Source organism: Orcinus orca, chromosome 11 (assembly GCF_937001465.1).
Source record: "Orcinus orca chromosome 11, mOrcOrc1.1, whole genome shotgun sequence".
Taxonomy (NCBI): Eukaryota; Metazoa; Chordata; class Mammalia; order Artiodactyla; family Delphinidae; genus Orcinus; species Orcinus orca.
In genome coordinates this window covers 2,695,623-2,720,391 of record NC_064569.1, presented here as the reverse complement: position 1 = coordinate 2,720,391, position 24,769 = coordinate 2,695,623, and the positions used below count along the sequence as shown (strand labels likewise).

Below are 24,769 nucleotides of genomic sequence, written 5' to 3'. Positions count from 1 at the left end.
GGCACTTCACAAAGGAAGATATAAAAATGTCAATAAACACAGGAAAAAGTGCTCAACATCATTAGTAATCAAGGACTAAAATTAAAACCAACCATAATGACATACCACTCTACACCCACTAGAATGGCTAAAAATAAAGACTGACAACACTAAAAGTTGGCAAGGATGTGAAGCAACCAGAATGCTCATACACTGTTGGCAGGAAACAGGCTGATAAAACTACTCAGCTATAAACACATGGTACCCTTCATGAAAAAAGAATGACTTGAAGATGAAGCCAGCATTCCAGAGTTTAGAGCAGCAGGCCACAGGGGATTAGTCCCAGGCCTTGAACCCTAATGGTTCTTTACATACCTTGGATATCAGTTCCTTGTCAAACAGGTGTCAGCGCTTGTCTATTCATTTTCTTAGAGTTACCTTAAATAAGTTTTCAATGTTAATGTAATCCAATTTATCTTTTTTTCTCCCCCAGTGGTTATTGCTTTCTGAGTCTTGTCTAAGAAACCTTTGCACACCTCCAGATCATGACGATATTCTTCCATATTTTCTTCTAGAAGCTTTATGGTTTTATAATTTTTGAAACAAATCTGACAATTTCTTTAGAAATTAAACATGCATTTGCCATATGCCCCAAGAATTCTTCTGACAGGTATTTTTCCCAAAGAAATAAAAACATATGACCAAAAAAAAAAAGACCTTTGGGGGGGTGAGGGGTAAGAGCCTTAGCTAAGATAGTGGCTGTAATCACGAAACTGATGAATTCAAGATATTAAGATTGGCAAAAATGTTTTTTATTCTCATCTATTTCCTTATCACCTAAAAGCATTTCTAATTATATATGGAGGGACAGAGAAAGGAAGGAAGGAGTAAAGAGGAAAGAAGGCACGCTACATAAGGATAGTTTCCTCTTTTGTATGACCTCATCTTTATTAAAGACAGGGCAGGGCATTATCATGAAGGGTTAAATAAGCCACCTTTAAAAGCGTAAAACTTTAGTTTGTAAACATGGGAGAGCAATGGAAATTTCAGGCTGAGAATTAAAGGTCTGTGTCAGCAGCGAATAACTGATGGAGAGAGCAGCCGGAGTCTACGTTACAACAGTCCAGAGAGGAAATGACAGAGGCTCAACCAAGAGAACAGCCACGGAGAGAAGGGGTGGACTCTGGATTTGCATCACAGGCAGAAGTGACCCAGCTCAGTGCGCGGTGAAGTGCTGACTGTGCAGATCAAGAAGAACAGGACTGGGTATCAAAATTCTTTATTTTCATTTATGTACATGCTACTCTCATGTTCGTAAGACTGCTTTCAAAATTTAGCAACAGAGTAGAAAAAGAATTATTTAAGTAAAAAAAAGGAAACATCTCAAAATGTCATCTCTTCCTTGAAGCCTTACACACCTCAGTACACTCTCCACAGAATTAACCCTATGTTCCCACAGCATTTACACATTTATCACAGCACACCATAACCCACACTCTGCCGCTGGAGAACAGCGGGGCCGTATACTAACTACCGAATCTCCAGGACTGAGCAGAGTCCCTACCCAGCTTGCAGAATAAACAGCATTTTAGCTTTATTTTAGCTCCTCTCCGCTTCAAAACTGCCAGAACGTTATTAAAAATGAATACCTTGAGTGGAAAAATGTTAAAAGTCACAGAAGTTGAATCAATATCCCCACTAGGCTTTCTGCCCTTGAATAACTAAATTGGTTACATAGTCCATTCTCACTATTCATGATACCCATGTTCTACAGTTACCACGAACACTCAATAATCCAACACCGAGCCACTGCTCCTAGCAGAGATACAGGCCTAGGTTCCTGCGAGCCTCCAGTCACTACGTTTTCATCGACCAGTCAATACAAAAGCTTGCTCTGCCTGTTTCTGTCTATTAAAGGCACCCTATTTAGTATGTATTGTTGATGCATAACTACTGAAATCACGGCCAACAGCACATAACTCAGGCCCGAACAAAGCTCATCTAAGAGAAGCTTGCCGTGCATGGCTCTGTAAGGCACATCACAGCCACCCTGCACTTCGAACACCAGACAGCACTTCAGCACTAAGCTTGGAGAACATTCTAAACCGTGAAATCACAGCAACACGGATGGACTTGGAGGGCACTGTGCTAAGTGAAGTAAGTCAGAGAGACAAAGACAGATACTGCGTGATATCACTTATATGTGGGATCTAACCACAACGAACTAGTGAACAAAGCAAAAAAGAAGCAGACTTACAAATATAGAGAACAAACCAGTGGTTATCAGTGGGGAGAGGGAAGAAGGGAGGGGCAAGGGCGGGGCAGTGGTACTTCTGAAAGTTGTAAAGAACTACAGAATTTAAAGAATCCCTCATTCAATTTTTTTTAAAATGCGTTAAAGGAAGAAAATGGAATCACTAACGAAAAGCATAAAACTGTGGCACTAAACATGCCACAACAAGGACGCAGGTTTACAGTGTCAGCGGAGACACGAAGGCAGGGGCACGCCTTGCTGGACCTGAGCTGGGGACGGGCGCGTTGGCCCTGCTATCTACTTGGAGGCTCCCGAGGAGTTTTAGCCGGGCCGTGCATCCGCAAATAACGGAGATGAACTGGGCGTGCTCGGAGGTCAGACGTCTCCCACAGCTCTCAGCCACCTTCTTCATGCGCTCATCTCCGAGCCCACCCAGTTCCTATCACGCGCCAACAGGTCTTGGCGGCATCGCTGATGACACCCGCACACCGACGCTTCTCTGCCTGTGACCACCACAGCCGACGGCCCAGCAAGTGCTGAGCCGAGGACAGAAACCCTGTCAAACTTTCCTGCAAGACAGCGGACCCGACGCCACTGGAACACTACCAGCTCCGATCCCAGAGTTCAATGTTGGCAGAAGGGTTTTAAGTTGACTGTGCCTCCGACTGTGAGTTCCGTGGAGGAACAGAGCTCAAAAGGTCTCGGAAGCCAAAAGGTGCGAAAACCCAAATGCCCATCGACTGACGGAAAAACACAACACGGTCTCTCCCTACGCTGAACTATTATCATCGGCCGTAAAAAGGGGCGAGTGCCGACCACTGCTGCAGCGCGGACGAACCCCGAGGACCTGTGCCTCGCGCAAGGAGCCGCCCACGAGAGGACAAACGCCGTCTGACTGCAGTGAGGTGAACTATCCTGGCCCCGCAAACTCAGAGATAGAAAGCGGCCTGGTGGGGCTGGGCAGCGGGACAGGAGAAGCGTCTGCTACGAGCTCGGGATTTCCTTCCGGGGCGATGAAACGCTCTGCAATTGGACAGCGGTGATGGCGGCCCAATCCCCTGACTATACTAAAAACCACTCAACTGGTCTCTTTAGAAGGATGAATTTAGTCGTATGTGAATTCTCTCTCAATTTTTAAAGAAAGGTCTAGAAAGGCTGAAGACGCGCTCACCTGTCAAATCCCTCCTAAACGGTTAACTCCTTCCCCGCCGCCTCTCCCGCCCGGCGGCCCAGCCGCGTACACCCTCCGTCCCCGCCCGCGGGCACCAATTACCCCGCGGCCCAGTCCCGGCCCCGCCCGTTCCGGCGCCCTCGGGCCGCAGCGCCCTCGCGGTTCAGCACACGCTGCTGGGCCTGGGACCACTGAGCCGGGACTCGCAAGACGAGCTCCCCACCCGGCGGAGACCCCACTCACGCGCCTCGGCCACGCAGCGCGCACGAAGCTCCGTCCCGACTGAACGCGAGCAAGGGCGCTCGGGCACGGCCGCTCGGGCACGGCCGCGCAGAGGACGCTGGGAATAAGGTCCGGGAGGGAGAGCGCGCCCGGCTGGGGTGGGCTGAACGCGGAGAAGGGCGCTCCGGCACGACCGCGCAGAGGACGCTGGGGAAACGGTCCGGGCCAATCTGCCCCGGGCCATAACTGCGTGAACGCGCGTAAGTGTCCGCGGAAGAAGGTCAGACCGAAAACGTGCTGGGCCACTGCCGGGCACAGGAAGAGGAGCCGCAAGTCAAGTCGGAGCGGGAGCAGAGCCGTCTGTCGAGAGCCGCAAAAGCAAGCTAACAGCGTGAACCTGACCTCCGTGCCGCCGCTCACTCCGCTTGGCTTCCGCGGGCCCTGCGCCGCCGGGATCTCTGCTGCCCCCTGGCGGCCGGCGAGCTCGCCTGGCCTCGTGGCGCCGCCCTCAGCTCTCCCAGCCAGGCAGCCCGAGCCCGACGAGGGGCGGCAGGACGGCTCGGCGCCGCTCAGTGCCCCTAGGCTGCTGCGGGAGAGGACCGTTCTCCTGCATCCTGCTAAGGCCGGTCGTCAGAGCGCGGCCTGGATCGCAGGCCGAGGAGCCCTCCGGCCCAGGCCGCGCCCGCTCCCGCCCGGCACACGCCCGTCACCGCCCAGCACACATCCCCGTCTCCGTCCCGGCTCCACACGCCCACCTCCCCGCACTCCCCCCCACCCCCGCCCCCGGGTCTGCAAGACTCCCAGGCGCTCACGTCGAGAGAGACGCTGCGTGGCGACCTGCGCTCGGGACGTCTTACAGCACCGAGCAAAGCAAGATTAAAAAGTTGTCATCGCCACTCCGAGCTGATTGCGGAAAACTCCAACAAAATCAGTCTCTGCGTTTTCCAGCTGTTGCCCGGGAGACCTTCCAGCCGCGCTGACCCCGATGTGAGCAGCAAAGCCCCGGGCGAGTCACCTCCAGGTGAGCTGACTGCTCACTCCTCCCGGGAGCACCCCCCGTCCCCCCACCCCCAGTGCATTTGGTAAAGAAAGGAATGTTGGCTTCCAAATGGTGCTGAGACAGTTACTGTTTGGAGTTATATTCCTTATCAAAATATGCACTGAAATAAATTCCAGCTGAATTCAAGGGTGAAATGTTAAATACACGCAGATACACATAAAACAAAGTAAAAAAAAATATGCAGATGAATATCCGACCTCAGCATGCAGAGAAAAGCTGTCTAACTATAAAAGCTGATAAAGTAATCATGAAGTAAAAGATGGATAAATGTAGCTACCTACATTCAACTTTTTTAGCTTCTGGAAGTAGAAAATAAACAAGAAAGAGGGGGAAATATTATTGACATGTATGGTGAAGAGAATTCATATATAAAAACTTCTAACAACTCAGGAAATACAAACAAATGAAGTGAGTGGATATTTCACAAAAGGAGAAAGATAATAAAGAGGAAAAAAGGTTTAACTTTAATAAAACCAAAAAGCATTCATATTAAAATAAGTATATAAATATAGATGCAAAACTCCTCAACAAAATACTGGCAAACAGAATCCAACAACACATTAAAAGGATCATACACCATGATCAAGTGGGATTTATCCCAGAGATGCAAGAATTCTTCAATATACGCAAATCAATCAATGTGATACACCATATTATCAAATTGAAGAATAAGAACCATATGATCATCTCAATAGATGCAGAAAAAGCTTTTGACAAAATTCAACACCCATTTATGATAAAAACTCTCCAGAAAGTAGGCATAGAGGGAACCTACTTCAACATAATAAAGGCCATATACGACAAACCCACAGCAAACATCATTCTCAGTGGTGAAAAACAAAGCATTACCTCTAAGTTCAGGAACAAGACAAGGATGTCCACTCTCACCACTATTTTCAACATAGATTTGGAAGCCCTAGCCATGGCAATCAGAGAAGAAAAAGAAATGAAAGGAATACAAATTGGAAAAAAGAAGTAAAACTGTCACTGTTTGCAGATGACATGATACTATACATAGAGAATCCTAAAGATGCCACCAGAAAACTGCTACAGCTAATCAATGAATCTGGTAAAGTTTCAGGATACAAAATTAATGCACAGAAATCTCTTGCATTCCTACACACGAATGATGAAAAATCTCAAAGAGAAATTAAGGAAACACTCCCATTACCATTGCAACAAAAAGAATAAAATACCTAGGAATAAACCTACCTAGGGAGACAAAAGACCTGTATGCAGAAAACTATAAGACACTGATGAAAGAAATTAAAGATGATACAAACAGACGGAGAGATATACCATGTTCTTGGATTGGAAGAATCAATATTGTGAAAATGATTATACTACCCAAAGCAATCTACAGATTCAATGCAATTCCTATCAAATTACCAATGGTATTTTTTACAGAACTAGAACAAAAAATCTTAAAATTTGTATGGAGATAAAAAAGACCTCGAATAGCCAAAGCAGTCTTGAGGGAAAAAAACGGAGCTGGAGGAATCAGACTCCCTGACTTCAGACTATACTACAAAGCTACAGTAATCAAGACAATATGGTACTGGCACAAAAAAAGAAATATAGATCAATGGAACAGGATAGAAAGCCCAGAGATAAACCCACGCACCTATGGTCAACTAATCTATGACAAAGGAGGCAAGGATATACAATGGAGAAAAGACAGTCTCTTCAATAAGTGGTGCTGGGAAAACTGGACAGCTACATGTAAAAGAATGATATTTGAACACTCCCTAACACCATGCACAAAAATAAACTCAAAATGGATTAGAGACCTAAATGTAAGACCGGACACTATAAAACTCTTAGAGGAAAACATAGGAAGAACACTCTTTGACATAAATCACAGCAAGATCTTTTTTGATCCACCTCCTAGAGTAATGGAAATAAAACCAAAAATAAACAAATAGGACCTAATGAAACTTAAATCTTTTGCACAACAAAGGAAACCATAAACAAGACAAAAAGACAACCCTCAGAATGGGAGAAAATATTTGCAAATGAATCGTCAGACAAAGGATTAATCTCCAAAATATATATACAGCTCATGCAGCTCAATATTAAAAAACCAAACAACCCAATCCAAAAATGGGCAGAAGACCTAAGTAGACATTTCTTTTTTTTTTTTTTTTTTGCGGTATGCGGGCCTCTCACTGTTGTGGCCTCTCCCGTTGTGGAGCACAGGCTCCGGACGCGCAGGCTCAGCAGCCATGGCCCACGGGCCCAGCTGCTACGCGGCATGTGGGATCTTCCCGGACCGGGGCATGAACCCGTGTCCCCTGCATCGGCAGGCGGACTCTCAACCACTGCGCCACCAGGGAAGCCCCCTAAGCAGACATTTCTCCAAAGAAGACATACAGATGGCCAAGGAGCACATAAAAAGCTGCTCAACATCACTAATTATTAGAGAAATCCAAATCAAAACTACAATGAGGTATCACCTCACACCAGTCAGAATGGGCATCATCAGAAAATCTACAAACAACAAATGCTGGAGAGGGTGTGGAGAAAAGGGAACCCTCTTGCACTGTTAGTGGGAATGTAAATTGATACAGCTACTATGGAGAACAGTATGGAGCTTCTTTAAAAAACTAAAAATAGAACTACCATATGACCCAGCAATCCACTACTGGGCATATACCCTGAGAAAACCATAATTCAAAAGGACACATGCACCCCAATGTTCATTGCAGCATTATTTACAATAGCCAAGTCATGGAAGCAACCTAAATGCCCATCGACAGATGAATGGATAAAGAAGATGTGGTACATATATACAATGGAATATTACTCAGCCATAAAAAGAACAAAGACGTGGATGCATCTAGAGACTGTCATACAGAGTGAGGTAAGTCAGAAAGAGAAAAACAAATATCGTATATTAACGCATATATGTGGAACCTAGAAAATGGTACAGATGAACAGGCTTGCAGGGCAGAAATTGAGACACAGATGTAGAGAAAAAGCGTATGGACACCAAGGGGGGGGGGACGCGGCAGGGGTGGTGTGCTGAATTGGGCGATTGGGATTGACATGTATACACTGATGTGTATAAAATTGATGACTAATAAGAAACTGCTGTATAAAAAAAATAATAAAATTAAATCAAAAAATTTTTATAAAATAAAGAAGGTAAAATTCAAGGTTTCTTGCACTGCTTACGTGGCACTGCTCTCAGAAAAAGTTATGAGAAAATTTCATATTAGAGTTACACGATCTTGTCATTTAGAAGTAGATAATTTGAGTAAATAAATAAATAAATATTTTTAAAAAATAAAATAAGTATATAATTTCAACCATTTCCGTTTTGTTAGGAAATTGAAATATTTATTTTTATATAATTATTACATATGTTCTTACTGAAAAATACAAACAATAAAAATTAATCTAGCATTTTACATAACCATTCATATGTCAAAACCAGAACTATTCTCAGAGTTGACCACTGTTATCTGTTGATGTATATAGTCTTACTGACCTTGTATTTATGATCTTACATTGAAATAATTTTGTCTGATAATATTCAGTGTGGATGATACTTTCATACTGTTGGTAGGAATATAAACTGATGCAACCTTTCAGGAAAGCAATCTGGGACTATATATCAAAAACATATATCCTCTGATACAAGAATTCAACCTGTAGGACCTTAGCAACTAAGAAAAATATCAGGGATGTACACAAAGATTTCTTTATAAGGATATTCTGCACAACATTATTTATACCCTGAAAAATTACTGAAAATGAATTAAAATGTTACATTATGGAATCTGTTAAATAGTACAGCCATTAAAAATCATGTTTAAAAAAATGCCTACTGAGGGGACTTCCCTGGTAGTTCAGTGGTTAAGACTCCACACTCCCAATGCAGGGGACCCAGGTTCGATCCCTGGTTGGCCCGCATGCCGCATGGCCTAAAAATAAAACAAACAAACAAAAACTACTGACATGGAAAAAAGAATTTTCAAGATCATTTTCTGTGGAAAAAGCAGGGCCCAAAACTATACGCTTAAAACAGCTTACCCACACTTATTAGGATGGCTACTGTTTAAAAACAGAAAATACCAAATGTTGACAAAGATGTATAAAAATTGGAATAGTGTGCGCTACAGATAGGAATGTAAAATGGTGCAAATACAACTGTGGGCCTTCAAAAAAATTAAAAATAGAATTACCATATGATTCAACAATTCCACTTCTAGTTATATACCTAAAAGACTTGAAAGCAGAGTCTTTACAGACACCCATGTCCATAGCACACCCATATTTGCACACCCACAGATATTTGCACACCCATGTCCATAGCAGCATTATCTGCAATAGCCAAAAGGCGGAAGCAACCCCAGTGTCCACTGACAGATGATGGATAAACAAAATGTGGTGTGTCCACACAATGGACTATGATTCAGCCTTAAAAAGGAAATAAATTCTGATACCTGGGACAATATGGATGAAGCTTGAGGACATTACGAAGCCTGTCCGAAAAGATAAACACAGTATGATTCTACTTATAGGAGGTACCTAAAGTAGTCAAATTCATAAAGACAGAAAGTAGAAGAGTGGTTGCCAGGGGCTGGAGGGAGGGGGAAATGGACAGTTGTTTTTTAATGAATATTGAATTTCAATTTTGCAAAAGGAAAAGAGCTGGAGGTTGGCTGTACAACAATGTGAATGTCCTTAACACTACTGAGATGTACACTTAAATGTACGCTTGAAAATTATTATGATGGTAAATATTATGTGTATCTTACTGCAATTTCAAATTTTTTAATTAAAATAAAATAATTTTTAAAAGCTTGCCTACAATGAGGCAAATCAGAGAACTTCCATACGCTCAGAAAGCTTCCAATGAGATGACTAATACCTCATTCTTAAATATGAAGACAGTAAAGGATCACAGGGAATATCTTTGAGATAAAAGCTATTAAAGCAAATGAAAAAGGAACCCAAGAGAGAAGGCAAACAGAAAAACATTTTTCCAAAGAAAACATAAATAACATTCTAGGATAAGAAGATATATGTATTCTGTTCACAAAACAGTATACTCTAAGAAAAAAGAAAAAAATGTATTAGATAAAGAAAGCAATTAGAAATTTAAAATATGGTACCTAACATAAAAATTTCACTAATAAGTTTGGAAGATAAGGTTAAAAAAAATCTCTCAGAAAGTTGGTCAAAGAGATGGATAATAAAAGAGAAACAATATGAAAATTAAAGCATCAGTCAAGTCCAACATCTGACAAATAGGTATTCCAGAAAGAGAGAATAAGAAAACACCTGGAAGAAATTAACACAGAGAAAACACAAAAAAACTCTTCAGACATGAAAGACATAGGTCTTCGTATTGAAAGGTCCCACCCCAGACCTCAGAATGATGAATTAAAAAGGAGCTACACTGAGAAATTTTATACCATAAGAGGTAGAGGAAATATTTTAAATGAAAATATTCAGAATGAAAACCAAAAAAGTATGTTACATACAAAGTATCAGGTTACATCAAAAGTATCAGGAATCAGACTGCATTTGGATTTCCTCCGTGCAGCAACAGAAGCTAAAAGACACTAAAGATTCCAAGGGAAAATAACTTCTAACCTAGAATTCAATACCCAAATTATCAGTAAAGTGAATGAATAAGTAAAGATATTTTTAGACACACATATGCTCAAAAAAAATTAACTTGTTGCCTACCTTTTCTCAGAAAGCTAGAGAAGAATGTCTCTTCTCTTCAAAACATAAAAGGAAACTAAGAAAGAGGAAGGCACAGGACTCAGGAAACAGGATCCAACACAGAAAAAAGGCCATGAAATTCCTTAGATGATAAGAAGTGAAAATCTCAGGAAGGCAGCCATGCAGTAGCCAGGGGACCACGAGTCTGAAGTGGAGGAGAGGACGAAGAGCTCTAGATGGAATGTGTACAGGGGGAAAAACGGTGCTGAGAGATTACCTGACATTTTGGATATGTGGAAAGTTGTACTGAGAAGAATTGATGAGTCCTTCCCAATTAAAAAAAAAATAGCAGAATGACAAGGGTCAACTGGCAAATGTTGAGGAGGTGCTGGAGTTGGAAAATTATCATTTGGCAACTGTCGTGGTAAAGATTGAATCAGGCAAGCATCATCAATGGATGTTAAATCTGAGGGGAAATTTGGATGAGGAGAATACTGGCATGATCCTAAACTGTCTCCCCATAGACATAAACTGCAAAGGAGGAAGGAAAAAAAAAAAAACACAGTAATAGTACGGTGGAGAAATTGAGCAAACCTTGACTAGGTGATCAAATTAACATCACCAGTGAGGATAACTGGACATTGTCTCCAGATGCGATACCCTGAGGAGGACACAGCATCCCCTCGCCGTGTTACAACAGAGAATGTATAACGTCAGTCTAATCCCAAAAAACATCAGACAAATGCAGAATGAGGAACGTTCAGTTACAAGAGAAAAAGTGTGTGTTAGGCGCAGGGGTGGTAGACACTGCCTTCTTCAAAATGTCAGTGTCAGAAAAGATAAAGGCTATGAAAATGTCCCAGGATCAGGGAGGGTAAAGAGATTTGACAAACAAATGTAGTACCCGACCCTAGGCTGGATCCTGTGCTGGAGGGGGAAAATGCCATAAACGACGTTTTTGGCTCAGTTGATCACATTGGAATACGGATGATAGGTTAAATTCTGAAATCAAGGTAATCTTATGAATTTATAAAGCTGACAACTATGGTTATGTTAGAGGAGAAAGACCCTTATCCTTAGGAAATACACACTGAAGTATTTAGGGTTAAAAAGCCACGATGTATGAAACTCACCCTTTAATTATAGATAGATGGATGGATAGATAGGCAGATAGGTAGGTAGATAGAACACAGATAAAGCAAATGGAGTAAAGTGTTAACTATAAGGCATATCTGGGTAAAGGGTATACAGGTATTCCTTGTCCTATTTTTTTTTAATAGATTTATTTATTTTTGGCTGCATTGGGTCTTCGTTGCTGCGCGGGCTTTCTCTAGTTGCGGTAAGCGGGGGCTACTCTTCATTGTGGTGTGCGGGCTTTTCATTGCAGTGGCTTCTCTTGTTGAAGAGCACGGGCTCTAGGCGCACGGGCTTCAGTAGTTGCGGCACACGGGCTCAGTAGCTGTGGCTTGCGGGCTCTAGAGCGCAGGCTCAGTAGTTGTGGCGCACGGGCTTAGTTGCTCCGCGGCATGTAGGATCTTCCTGGGTCAGGGCTCGAACCCGTGTCCCCTGCGTTGGCAGGCGGATTCTTAACCACTGCCCCACCAGGGAAGTCCTCATTGTGGTTTTGATTTGCATTTCTCTAATAATTAGCAATGTTGAGCATCTTTTCATGTGCCTGTTAGCCATCTGTATGTCTTCTTTGCAAAAATGTCTATTTAGCTCTTCTGCCCATTTTTTTGATTGGGTTGTTTATTTTTTCGATATTGAGTTATATGAGCTGTTTGTATATTTTGGATATTAACCCCTTGTCAGTCACATCATTTGCCAATATTTTCTCCCATTCCACATGTTGTCTTTTCATTTTGTTGATGGTTTTCCTTTGCTGGGCATAGAAGAACAATTTTTTAAAAGGAAAGTGTTCATTTATGTTGTTAAAATGGTCTTAAGCTTCCATGTGAGATACGTGGCTTTCCTCTGTTTTGTGTAGAGTGCTGTATAACATGTCACTTCAAAATATTTTACCAGTTAAGGGTTCCCATAGTATAGTAAATGGTTAGTATTTCTCATTCATTCATTTATTCATCTTTCATCAAATAAATATGTATTAAGCCATTCCTGTGTGAAAGACACCAATGCAGGCACTGAGGAGGGAGCAAAGAACAAAGTCCAGGATCCCATGGAGCTTGTATCCTAGAAGGCAGAGAAAGGGTGAGCAAGCAAACAACTATACGGTATGGCTGGTAGAAGGAAGGGCTACGACAAAGACTGAGGCAGGAGCTAGCATGATGAGAACGGCGGCGCTGTTTAGATGGAGGGATGATTTGGGGAAGGTGACTTTGCAAAGAACGAAATGAAATGAGTGAGAAGCTATAAGGGAAAAACTACCCTCTTCCTCCTGTGTATTTCTCCTTTACTCTCATAATATTGACACACTCACTCTTCCAACACCAAATGTGTGGGTTTTGCACATATGCAATTCTCTACAACACCAGCTGGGCGTCCTACAACGCCATTCAGTTCTGACACTAACTGGAGATAGGCAGACTCCACGGGTTAAGGGTTCACTCCCACAAGACTGCCCCTCACTTCAAACGCCATTTGCAAATAATAGGTCCCCAAGCTATCCACCAATTCTGTCTGAGTTGTCTACAAATCAGAGGTTCCCCCTACTGGCCTTTTTGGACTTGATCATTTGCTAGAAGAGGTCACAAAACTCAGGGAAACACTTACTTAGGTCGACCAGTTTATTATGTAACAAAGGATATGATAAAGGATACAAGATGAATAGCCAGATGAGAAGATATGTAGGAAGTGGGTCGGGAGGGTCCCAAGCGCAGGAGCTTCTGTCCCCATGGAGTTGGGGTGTGCCACCCTCCCAATACATGGATATGTTCACCAAGCATAAGCTCTCCAAACCCCAATTTTGGGATTTTTATGGAGACTTCATCACATAGGCATGATCGATCATTAGCTCAGTCTCCAGCCCCTCTCGCCTTCTCAGAGGATGGGGGGTGTGGTCTAAATGTTCCAACCTTCTAATCATGGCTTGGTCTTTCTGGTGACCAGCACCTCCCCTGCCCCCCTCCTGAAGTTATTTAGAAGCCCACCCAGAGTCACCTCATTAGAACAAAAGACACTCCTATCATGCAGGAAATGTCAAAGGATTCCTAAAGCTCTGTGTCACCGAACCAGGGTCAACGACCAAATGTTAGAACAACAGATGCTCTTAGCACTCTTATCATTTAGGAAGATACAAGAGTTTCAGGAGCTCTGTGCCGGGAAGCAGGGACAGAGACCAATATATATTTACACATTTTTCTTTTTTTTCCTTTATTACATTATGTAAGTTTAAGGTGTATAATATGATGATTTGATATACATATGTACTGTGAAATGATTACCAGAAAAAGGTTAGTTAACCCATCCATCACCTCACATTGTTACCTTTGTGTGTTTGTGTGTGGTGAAAATTTTTAGTATGTACTCTCTTAGCAACTTGAAGTATACAATGCAATATTAACCAGCCACCATGCTGTACGTACATCCCCAGAACTTATTCATCTTACTACTAGAAGTTGGTACCCTTTGACCATTTTCAGACTTCCTGCCCCACCCCCACTCCCTAACCACCAATCTACTCTCTGTTTCCATGAGTTTGAGGGTTTTGTTAGGTCCCACATGTAAGTGAGGTCACACAGTATTTCTCTTTCTCTGCCTGACTTATTTCACTTAGCAAAATGCCCTCAAGGTCCATCTATGTTGCCACAAATGGCAAGGTTTCATTAATTTTTTATGGCTGAGTAATATACCATTGTGTATATATGTACCACATCTTCTTTATCCATTTATCCGTCCATGGACACTTAGGTTGCTTCCAAATCTTGGTTATTGTAAATAATGCTGCGATGAACATGGGGATGCAGATATCTTTTCAAGTTAGTGTTTTTGTTTCCTTTGGATAAATACCTAGAAGTGGAATTGCTGGATCATATAGTAGTTCTATTTTTAATTTTTTTCCATAGTGGCTGTAGCAATTTACATTCTCCACATCCTTGCCAACTGTGTTATTTCTTGTCTTCTTGATAATATCTATTCTAACAGTTGTAAGGCAATATCTCATGGCTTTGAATTACAGTTCCCTGATGAACATCTTTTCATGTACCTGTTGGCCATTTGTATGTCTTCTTTAGAAAAATGTCTATTTAGCTCCTTTCTCTAATTTTTAATCAGATTGTTTTTTTCCTATTGAGCTGTAGGAGTTCCTGATATATTTTGGATATTAGTGCCCTTACCAGATATGTGGTTTGCAAATATTTTCTCCCATTCTATAGGTTGTCTTTTCATTTTTTGGACTGTTTCTTTTGTTGTTCAGAGCTTTTTAGTTTGTCATAGTCCCACTGATTTTTTTTTTTTTTTTTTACATGCCACGCAGCTTGTGGGATCTTAGTTCCCTGACCAGGTATTGAACCCGGGCCATGGCAGTGAAAACACTGAGTCCTAACCACTGGACTGCCAGGGAGCTCCCAGTTATAGTCCCACTTATTTTTTTATTTTTTATTTTTTTGTGGTACGTGGGCCTCTCCGCAGCATGTAGGATCCTCCTGGACCGGGGCACGAACCTGTGTCCCCTGCATCGGCAGGTGGACTCTCAACCACTGCGCCACCAGGGAAGCCCTATAGTCCCACTTATTGATTTTTGCTTTGTTGCTTGTGTTTCAAAAAATTGTTGCCAAGACCAACGTCAAGAAGCTTTTACCCTACATTTTCTTCTATGAGTTTTCCTGTTTCTGGTCTTACATTTAAGTCTTTAATCCACTCTGAGTTAATTTTTGTGAGTGGTGTAAGATAGGGATACAGTTTCATTTATTTGCATGTGAATATCCAGTTTTTCCGGCACTGTTTATTGAAGAAACTATCTTTTCCCTGTTGAGTATTCTTGGCTCCCTAGTCAAATATTAGTTGACTGTATATGTTTATTTCTGGGCTCCAAATTCTGTTCCATTGGTCTATGTGCCTGTCTTAAAGCCAATACCACACTGTTTTGATTACTATAGCTTTGTAATATAGTTATAGTATAACTATCTTAATAGTAAATACTGGTAATATACTAGTAATACTAGTAATATAGTACCCCTATAGGGATACAAGCTCAGTGGGGGCAGAGAGTTTGTCCACTATATCCTCACTATCATGAACTATACTTTGCACACAGCAGAAATTCAATAAATAGTTGTTGAACAAATGAAGAATTAGTGAGTTTTGTAGGAAAAAAAATACATGCTTTTAGGGGTTTTTTTGGGTTTTTTTTTTTTTTTTGCATCCCAGGAACACCAAAGAATCATTTAACATTCCAACAATGAGAATTGATTCATACCAAAAGTAAAATGGTCGGGCTTCCCTGGTGGCGCAGTGGTTGAGAGTCCGCCTGCCGATGCAGGGGACACAGGTTCGTGCCCCGGTCCGGGAAGATCCCACATGCCGCGGAGCGGCTGGGCCCGTGAGCCATGGCCGCTGAGCCTGCGCGTCCAGAGCCTGTGCTCCGCAACGGGAGAGTCCACAACAGTGAGAGGCCCGTGTACAGCAAAAAAAAAAAAAAGTAAAATTGTCAATAATTTTATTTAAATGAGAATTTGGTGGGATTGTGCTAATTGAATTATGTATGTCAAATGTTAGATAAAACATGAAAATATTCACTTATATATATTCACAACTGAACATGTTATTTGCATTACAGGAATGCAAACAACAAGTACGTTTTTACAATATTAAGTGTGAAGTACAAAATCTAGAAGGGGCAAAATGAAGAAACTATGTAGAAAGGTTTATTAGGCACAATATCTAACTATCTATCTATCTATCTGTCTATAGATGATAATTTAGGAACTGTTACCTCCATTCTATTTACTTAAATGTCACATCAGTGAGCACTGAGAAAGGTCTTCATGCATCCCACCTACACTTCCAGTGATATAACTGCAATTTAGTCTTGGTTTCCAGAGTCACAATCATTTTGCTGATTAGTGTGGTCACTGGATTCTTATTTAGCACAATCTAATATAGTCATGAAGCTTTCCATAGTTTAAAATAAAAAGCAAGGCGTTTGTAACCAAAAATGAGGGAATATTTAACCAAATGACTTCCTGATAGCCTTGCAGTTTGAAAGTCTGGCCTATGAGTAATGGTGGTTGACAAAGATAATTAGCTCTCAGATTAAAATGACAACTAGAAAGAACAGCAACAAAGCAGGAACTGTGAAATGTTGAATTAGAAAGGCAGCTGGGAGTGGGCATTGTGAGAAGTGACTGCAAATGGTAATTTAGAATAACATCTGGGAGTAGGTGGCTCATGAGACAAGGTGGTATCTGAAGAAAGTGAACTAACAACTGAGTTATTTTGGATGGGGTATCAGAGTAATTTGAATGTTCTATTAGCTACATTTCTCATCGATAACCAAAGCCAGGTACATCCCTTGCTGAGATCTTGGAACACAAAAAATACATGTGTGATTATATATAACTACTCTCATTCTATGTAAATATTTACAGCTGTATAAAGTATACTCAAGTGTGCATATATAAGCTATACTTGTATTCATATTATTAGAGGATAAAGAACGTATTGCGGGCAGGGGCATGGTATTTTTAAAAAGGGCATATAGTCATGGAGGCAGAGAAAACAGCCTTTCCCTCCAGCATGAGAATCTATAACCATAACCACGATAAAAGCTAATAAACAGGACTTAGAATCCAGAACTTGTGAGGCTAGTATGACACTTAGTGGAGGAACATAGGAAGCATTGTCTAAAGTAGGTTACTAAGTTCACCTTTAATTAAGGTCAGCTAAGGATAGGTCAGAACCAAAAAGGTGAAAGAACCTGAGAAAGCCTGTGGGTGAGATTTTAATTTTTTAAAGTAATATTTATATTACATTAATTATTTAAAAATACATTGATGTTCTCATCAAAAGGAAAACAATTTTCTTTTTCTTTAATTTTTGTATCTACATATGGTGATGGATGTTCACTAAACTTATTGTGATAATCATTTCACGATGTATGTAAGTCAAATCATTATGCTGTACACTTTAAACTTATACAGTGCTGTATGTCAATTATATCTCAATAAAACTGAAAAGAAAAAAGTAACAGTACTATTGATGGTTATAAATAAATATGGAAAAATAATCAAATTTTCTAGTCTTTCCTATAAAATTTATGGAAAAGTTTAAACGTAGAATGCCTAGCAGGACCATCATATAACTGGTGCCCTCTACATAACTGGTTTAAATATTTTGGAAAACAATTTGATTATTTTTATTAAAAGCCAAAAAATGTCTTTACCTTCCTATTCAATAATCTCATTTTGAGAATTATTCATAAAAGTTATTAATCATAAAACACGGAAAGAAAATGCACAAAGCCTTGTACACACAAAGCTTGAAGCAACTTGAATGTTCAATATTGTTTGCTGGGACTTCCCTGGTGGTCCCGTGGTTAAGAATCCACCTTCCAATGGAGGGGACATGGGTTCTATCCCTGGTCGGGGAACTAAGATCCTACACGCAGCAGGGCAACTAACTCTGCATGCCGCAACTACTGAGGCCGCGCACTCTGGAACCCGTGTGCCACAACTAGAGAGAAGCCCATGCGCTGCAAAGAAAGATGCTGCAACTAAAACCCAACGCAGCCAAAAATAAATAAAATAAATAAATACATAAATAAAATGGTTTCTGTTAAAAAAAAAAGATGGAGCAGTTTGTTTTACTCATTAAGCATTTTTTCCCCCAAGTGTCTAATAGGTTCCAAGCACTAGGGGTAAAACAGGGAAAAAAAGAAAGTCCCTTCCCTCACAGAACTTACATTTCTGAGGGGAGACAGAAAATAAATAAAGCAGCATAGTACATCCATGTATATAAATACACATATATAGCATGTTAGATGGAGAAAACTAAAACAGTGAGGGGGGCAGGGAGTACGGAGAGGGGCAGGGATGACTTCAGGGTAGTGACATCGGGGACTTGAAGGAAGTGAGGAATCAAGCCTGGAAGCTCTGTGGCAGAAGACTGTGCCCATCAGAAGGGTCTTGAGGTAGGAGCATGCTTGGCATGACTAAAGAACAGCAAGTAGGTCAGTGCAGCTGGGGCAGCCTGAGCTAGAGGGCAAGTAGCAGGCAAGGGCAGAGTCGGAGAGGACCAAATCTCTTAGAGGAGTTCCAGGCCATGAGAAGAAACTGGGTTTTACTCTGAGACTGGAGGGTTTTGAGCAATAAGGTGACATAATTATGATCTAGCTTTTAAAAGGATGGTGGGGGAGAAAGCGGAGAGCGGTCAGGAAACTACTGAAATAATACAGGCAAGAAACGATGGTGGGTTGGGTCAGCATGGTGATGACAGGGGTGATGAAAGTGGTTGGATTCTGGACAGAATCTGAAGGTAGATCTGACAGGATTAATTAACTACAGTGTAATTGAATGTGATGTGTAAGACAGAGGAATTAAGGAGGACTCCAACATTTGGTCTGAGTAACAGGAAGGATGGAGTTGCCACCTACTGAGATGGGGAACATGTGGGAAGAGCAGGTTTGGGGGTAGAAATTAGAAGTGTGTTCTTTTTTTTAAAAAAATTTATTTATTTATTTATTTTTGGTTGCGTTGGGTCTTCGTTGCTGTGCAGGCTTTCTCTAGTTGCGGCGAGTGGGGTCTACTCTTCCTTGCCGTGCGCGGACTTCTCATTGCGGTGGCTTCTCTTGTTGCAGAGCTTGGGCTCTAGGCACGTGGGCTGCAGTAGTTGTGGCACGTGGGCTCAGTAGTTGTGGCTCGCGGGCTCTAGAGCGCAGGCTCAGTAGTTGTTGTGCACAGGCTCCGCAGCATGTGGGATCTTTCCAGACCAGGGCTCAAACCCGTGTCCCCTGTGTTAGCAGGCAGATTCTCAACCACTGAGCCACCAGGGAAGCCCTAGAAGTGTGTTCTTCAATGTGTAAGATTTTAGATGCCCTTTATTAAAAAATTTTTTTCCATTATGGTTTGTTATAGGATATTGAATATAGTTCCCTGTGCTATACAGTTGGACCTTGTTGTTTACCTATTTTATATATAGTAGTGTGTATTGCTAATCCCAAACTCCCAATCCATCCCTCCCCCAACCCCCTCCCTCTTGACAACCACAAGTCTGTTCTCTATGTCTGTGAGTCTGTTTCTGTTCTGTAGATAAATTCATTTGTCATATTTTAGATTCCACATATAAGTGATATCATATAGTATTTGTCTTTCTCTGTCTGACTTCACTTAGTGTGATAATCTCTCGGTCCATCGATGTTGCTGAAATGGCATTATTTCAATCTTTTTTACGGCTGAGCAGTATTCCAGGTATATATGTACCACATCAGGTGCCCTTTAGACAGCTGTAGCAGCAAGCTGGTGCCTCGCCCATCCGTGCGCCTCACGTGGACCACATCAGTGCACTTAGGACTGCCTGACCACCAAAAGCCAGCACCTCCATTTATTGGCCAGAGGGCTTTCTCAAACTAAGACAATCTTGAAGAACACAACACAACACAACACACAGAGTGGTGGTTTCCTCCCTAAAAAGAGAAAGGCGCAGGGGCAGAAATTCTGTTTCCTTGCCTCCTGCTTTCTGCCTTTGAATGCCTTTGTCTGAGAATGTGGTGATTGGTGATGGTGTAATCGTGAGGGAAAGTCCAAGGGAAGTGAAGTGAGGCCAAGCCCTGGCATTGTAGAAATGAGCAAATTTTAGCAGCCACCTATCTTCAGGGTGCCTGCTGTGTGAGCAGAACAAACCCTTCTCATTTAAGCCACTGTAAGTCAGGTCTTCTCTTACTGACAGTTGATTCACTGCTTAGTAATAACACTAGTTAATTTTATCAAGGACTTACTATATACTTAGTGTTTACTAGTGTAAGCACTTTACATGTGTTTCCCCATTTAATCCTTATAATACCTTTACAATTATTATCTCTAGTTTAGATAAGGAAATAGGGCCTGGATAGGTTAAGTCAGAATATGAACCCAGGCAGTCTGATTCCAGAGCCCTTGCACCTGAGACTCTGCTATACTGCCTTCTAGTATTTGTGGTTATATAATTTGACATAAAACTATAACTATAGACCTTACTGTGGTAAATTCTTTTTCACCCTCACATAAATATGGACATTAATCAGGTATAAAAACTTCAAATATAAGAGGTAAAGTTAGATAATATTGTGTATGGTGAAATAATGATTAAAAAACTATTCTCATACTCCTCTCTGCAATTTTGGAGTTAAAATGCTGTAGGAGGGCTTCCCTGGTGGCGCAGTGGTTGAGAGTCCGCCTGCTCATGCAGGGGACACGGGTTCGTGCCCCAGTCCGGGAAGATCCCACATGCCGCATGGCCGCTGAGCCTGCACGTCCGGAGCCTGTGCTCCGCAATGGGAGAGGCCACAACCGTGAGAGGCCCGCTTACGGCAAAAAAAAAAAAAAAAAAATGCTGTAGGAGATACTTAACACCTAATACGTAAGTCTAGTTATCTTCTCATTATGCAAATAAAACAGGTAATAAAGGGGGAATCCCAAACTATTATACCAGCCAGTATGCCTCCACGTACAAGTATCCCAAACCAGAAGTGGATGACGTCAGGTGGAATTTGGGAATAGGAGAAAGGTACATGGGAAAATAATGTTGACCTCATATTTCCCCACTCCTGTTTATAACAGAAATTCTCTAAAGAATTGCTAATACTCACAACTTGTACTTCCACCCATCCCATTCTCTCTTGAACCAATTAATCACCTGAATGAACTGCTCATCATGGTCCCCAGTGACGCTGTGTGGCTGAACCTCACTGAATCTATTTTGTCAGCCCCGTCTTAGGCCCGCAGTCCTACCCTCCCCTTTCTGCATGACTGAGCGTTAGCCCACTCACAGGAATGCACCCAAGTCATGTAAGTTTCCCATCAACTTTTACCCTTGCCTCCATCTGATATGAAAGCTGGAAGACTGCCTTTTGCCGACACAGATGGTTAATGATCATGAGACCCCCAGGGGGAAGAAAAACCCTGGGTTCCTCAGTGTGGACATGCTTCCCACTTGGTAGTCAGATTCTGTTTTTAGCTTTGGCCCTTTTAAGTCCCCCTGTACCCCTTTTGGTGGCACAGACTGCAGCTGTGTATGCCTCTGGATCCTCATCTGCAGGATTATTTTCCTTTGAAGTATCATTTAGATTTTCCTTTAATGAAGATCAATTGGTAATAAACCATGTGCTTTTGTTTACTTGAAAATGTCTTTATTTTGTCCTTGATCTTATAAATTAGTGTTACTGGGTACACAATTCTGAGATGACAGTTATTGTCTCTCAGCACCTGGAGAGATTATTCTGTCTTCCAGCTTCCCTTGTGTGTTCATAGGTTTGTCGTCAGCCAATTACTGTTCCTTTGTAAGTAAGCTGATATTTATTTGTCTCATGTTATGGGTTGAATTGTATTCCTCAGAAAGATAGGTTAAAGCCCTAATCCCCAGTGCCTAAGAACAGTGACCTTATTTTGAAAGAGCGTCATTGTGGACACCATTAGTTAAGATAAGGCCGTATTGGAGAAGGGTGGGCCCTTAATCCAATATAACTGGGTGCCTTATCAGAAGAGGAAGAGAGACACAGACGCTCAAAAGGGGAATGCCATGTGACGGGGAGGCAGGCACTGAAGGGCTGCAGATGCAAGCTAAGGAATGCCAAGGATTGCCGCAAATCACCAGAAACTAGGGAGGGGAGGGAAGGGTTCTCCCCTCCCCTTCACAGGACCAAGGCCCTGCTGACACCTGGAGCTTGGACTTCCAGCCTCTAGAACTATGAGACTATATAAATTCCTGCAATGTTAAGCCATTCAGTTTGTGGCACTTTGTTACAGCAGACATGGGAAACTAATGCAACTGACTTTAAGATGTGTTGTCTTTTATGTTCTCGGTTTTGCTACACTGCATCTAGATTGGATTTCTTTTTACTGGTCCTGTTCTTAGCGATTCCTGATCTATAGATTTATGTCTCTTATTGGTTTGGAAAGTCCTCACCCATTATATGAACCCATTATATGAACAGATGCTTACCTCCTTTCTCTAGATTCTCCTTAAGGGACTCTAAGTAGGTTTAAAGTAGGAGATTGCCTTTTCTATCCTCCCTGTCTTTATTTATTTATAAATTTATTTATTTCATTTATTTATTTTTGGGTGCGTTGGGTCTTCGTTGCTGCGCATGGGTTTTCTCTAGTTGCGGTGAGCAGGGGCTACTCTTTGTTGTGGTGCGCGGGTTTTTCATTGTGGTGGCTTCTCTTGCTGCAGAACACAGGCTCTAGGCAGGCTACAGTAGTTGTGGCATGCGGGCTCAGGAGTTGTGGCACGTGGGCTCAGTAGTTGTGGCTCACAGGCTTAGTTGCTCCTCGGCATGTGGGATCTTCCCGGACCAGGGCTCGAACCCGTGCCCCCTGCATTGGCAGGCAGGTTCTTAACCACTGTGTCACCAGGGCAGTCCCTATTAAGTTTTTAAATATCAGTTAATTGTTTTAGAAGTTTGTGGCAGATTGATAGCTTTTCTCAATAGTCATTTTCTCCTTATTTTAGTAATATAACTTCTTAATTTTAACTGGGTACATGACCATCCACAATAAAGTCTATATTTCCAATTTGCCCTTCAGCAAGGAATGACCATGAACTAAGCTCTTACCATGGGATATAAAAAGAAGTGGTGTGCACAATTTTTTAGGAAGTTTTCTTAAAGGGAAAGGCATGTCTTTTTCCTTCCCTTTTTTCTTCCTTTCCTCTACTCCATGAAAGGAGTATACTTTCCCACACCATTATGTTGGACCTGGCTGCGTGGCTTGCTTTGGTTAATGAAGTGTGAGCACACAGGACATACGACACACTTGAGCAGAAGCTTCAAGTGATTCTGTGGCTTAGCCTCTTGTATGCTTGTTTGCCATCATGAGGAAAATACAACCCAGGTGACTACTGCTCCTTTAGTCTGGTTCCTTGAATGGGAGATGTGTGGAACTGATTCGTACCTCGAGCACAGCACAGCAGCTGACCGCCCCTCCCTCCAGCTGTCAAATCCCAACTAACTTAAGAATAAATATTTGCAGTTTATAAGCCACTGAGTCTTTGGGGGCAATTCTTTTACTTTCTTGCAGGTCAGCAATTTGTTAAAAATTATTATTATTTTTTGAATTGATTCATGATTTGGTTTCCACTGTCCAGCTACTATGAATAATGCTGCTATAATATTCATATACAAAAGTTTGTGGTTTTGTGTGGATATCTTAAATTCTTTTAGGTATACAGCTAGGAGTAGAATTGCTGGGTCTTATGGTAACTCTATATTCAACATTTCAAGGAACTGTCAGGCATTTACACCATTTTACATTTCCACCAGGTGTGTATGAGGGTTCTGATTTCTCTAAGTCCTCACTAACAGTTACATTCTTTTTGATTATGGCCATCCTACTGGGTGTGGTTTCTCACTGTGGTTTCAATTTGCATTTCCCTAATGACTGATGATGTTGAACATCTTTTCATGTACTTATTGGCTATTTATATATCTCCTTTGGAGAAATATCTATTCAAATCCTGTACCCATGTTTTAATGGGTTGTCTTTTTATTGTTGAGTTTTAAGAATTATTTACATATTCTGGATATAATATCAAATATGTGGTTGCAATTTTTTTTCCCATTCTGTGTATTGTCTTCTCACTTTCCTGGTGGTGTCTGAATTAGTCTACTAGGGCTGCCATAACAAAATACCACAGACTGTATATGACCTCATTTAACCGTAACCAGCTCTTTAAAAGCCCTGTCTCCAAATATAGTCACATTGTGGGTTAGGGCTTCCACACATAAGGCTTCCACACATAATGTGAGGGCTTCCTCACATTCCACTGAGAATGCAGCTCAGTCCAAAACATTCTGCCCTCTGGGTACCCAAAATTCTTGTCCTTCTCACAGGCAAACACATTCACCCCATCCCAAAGTCTTAACCCATTCCAGCATCAACTCTAAGTGCAAAGTCTCACCTGAATATCATCAGGTATGGTTGAGACTTGAGATATGATTCACTCGAAGGCAAAATTCCTTGCCAGCTGTGAGCCTGCGACATCAGACAAGTTATGTGGTTCCAAAATACACTGGTGAGACAGGCATAGAGAGATATTCTATTCTAAAAGAGAGAAATCAGGAAGAAGAAAGGGAAATGGGTCCAAAGCGAGTACAAAACCCAGCAAGGCAAATTTCATTAGATTTTAAGGCTCAAGAGTAATCCTTTTGGGCTCAATGCTCTGCCTTCCAGGCCCACTGGGGTGGCAACCTCATCCCCTTGGCCCTGGGTGGTGGCTCCAGCCCCTCAGCCCTGGGCATCAGCTTTATTCCTGA

At 41.8% G+C, this 24,769-nt stretch overlaps 1 protein-coding gene across 4 annotated transcripts in view; it reads right to left on the bottom strand.

Annotated features, from left to right (window-relative positions):
* RAD52 (RAD52 homolog, DNA repair protein) overlaps positions 1-24,769 on the bottom strand; it is a 58,967-nt gene that overhangs the window by 27,406 nt on the left and 6,792 nt on the right. Inside the window, exon 1 of one of the 4 annotated variants that reach the window (XM_033404167.2) lies at positions 3,648-3,897. The exons of 2 other annotated variants lie outside the window; for them this stretch is intronic. The gene's annotated coding sequence lies outside the window, so the exon portion shown is untranslated. Of the gene's footprint in view, positions 1-3,647; positions 3,898-24,769 lie in introns of those variants that run through there. One more of the 4 variants, XM_033404168.2, reaches the window with a different exon arrangement.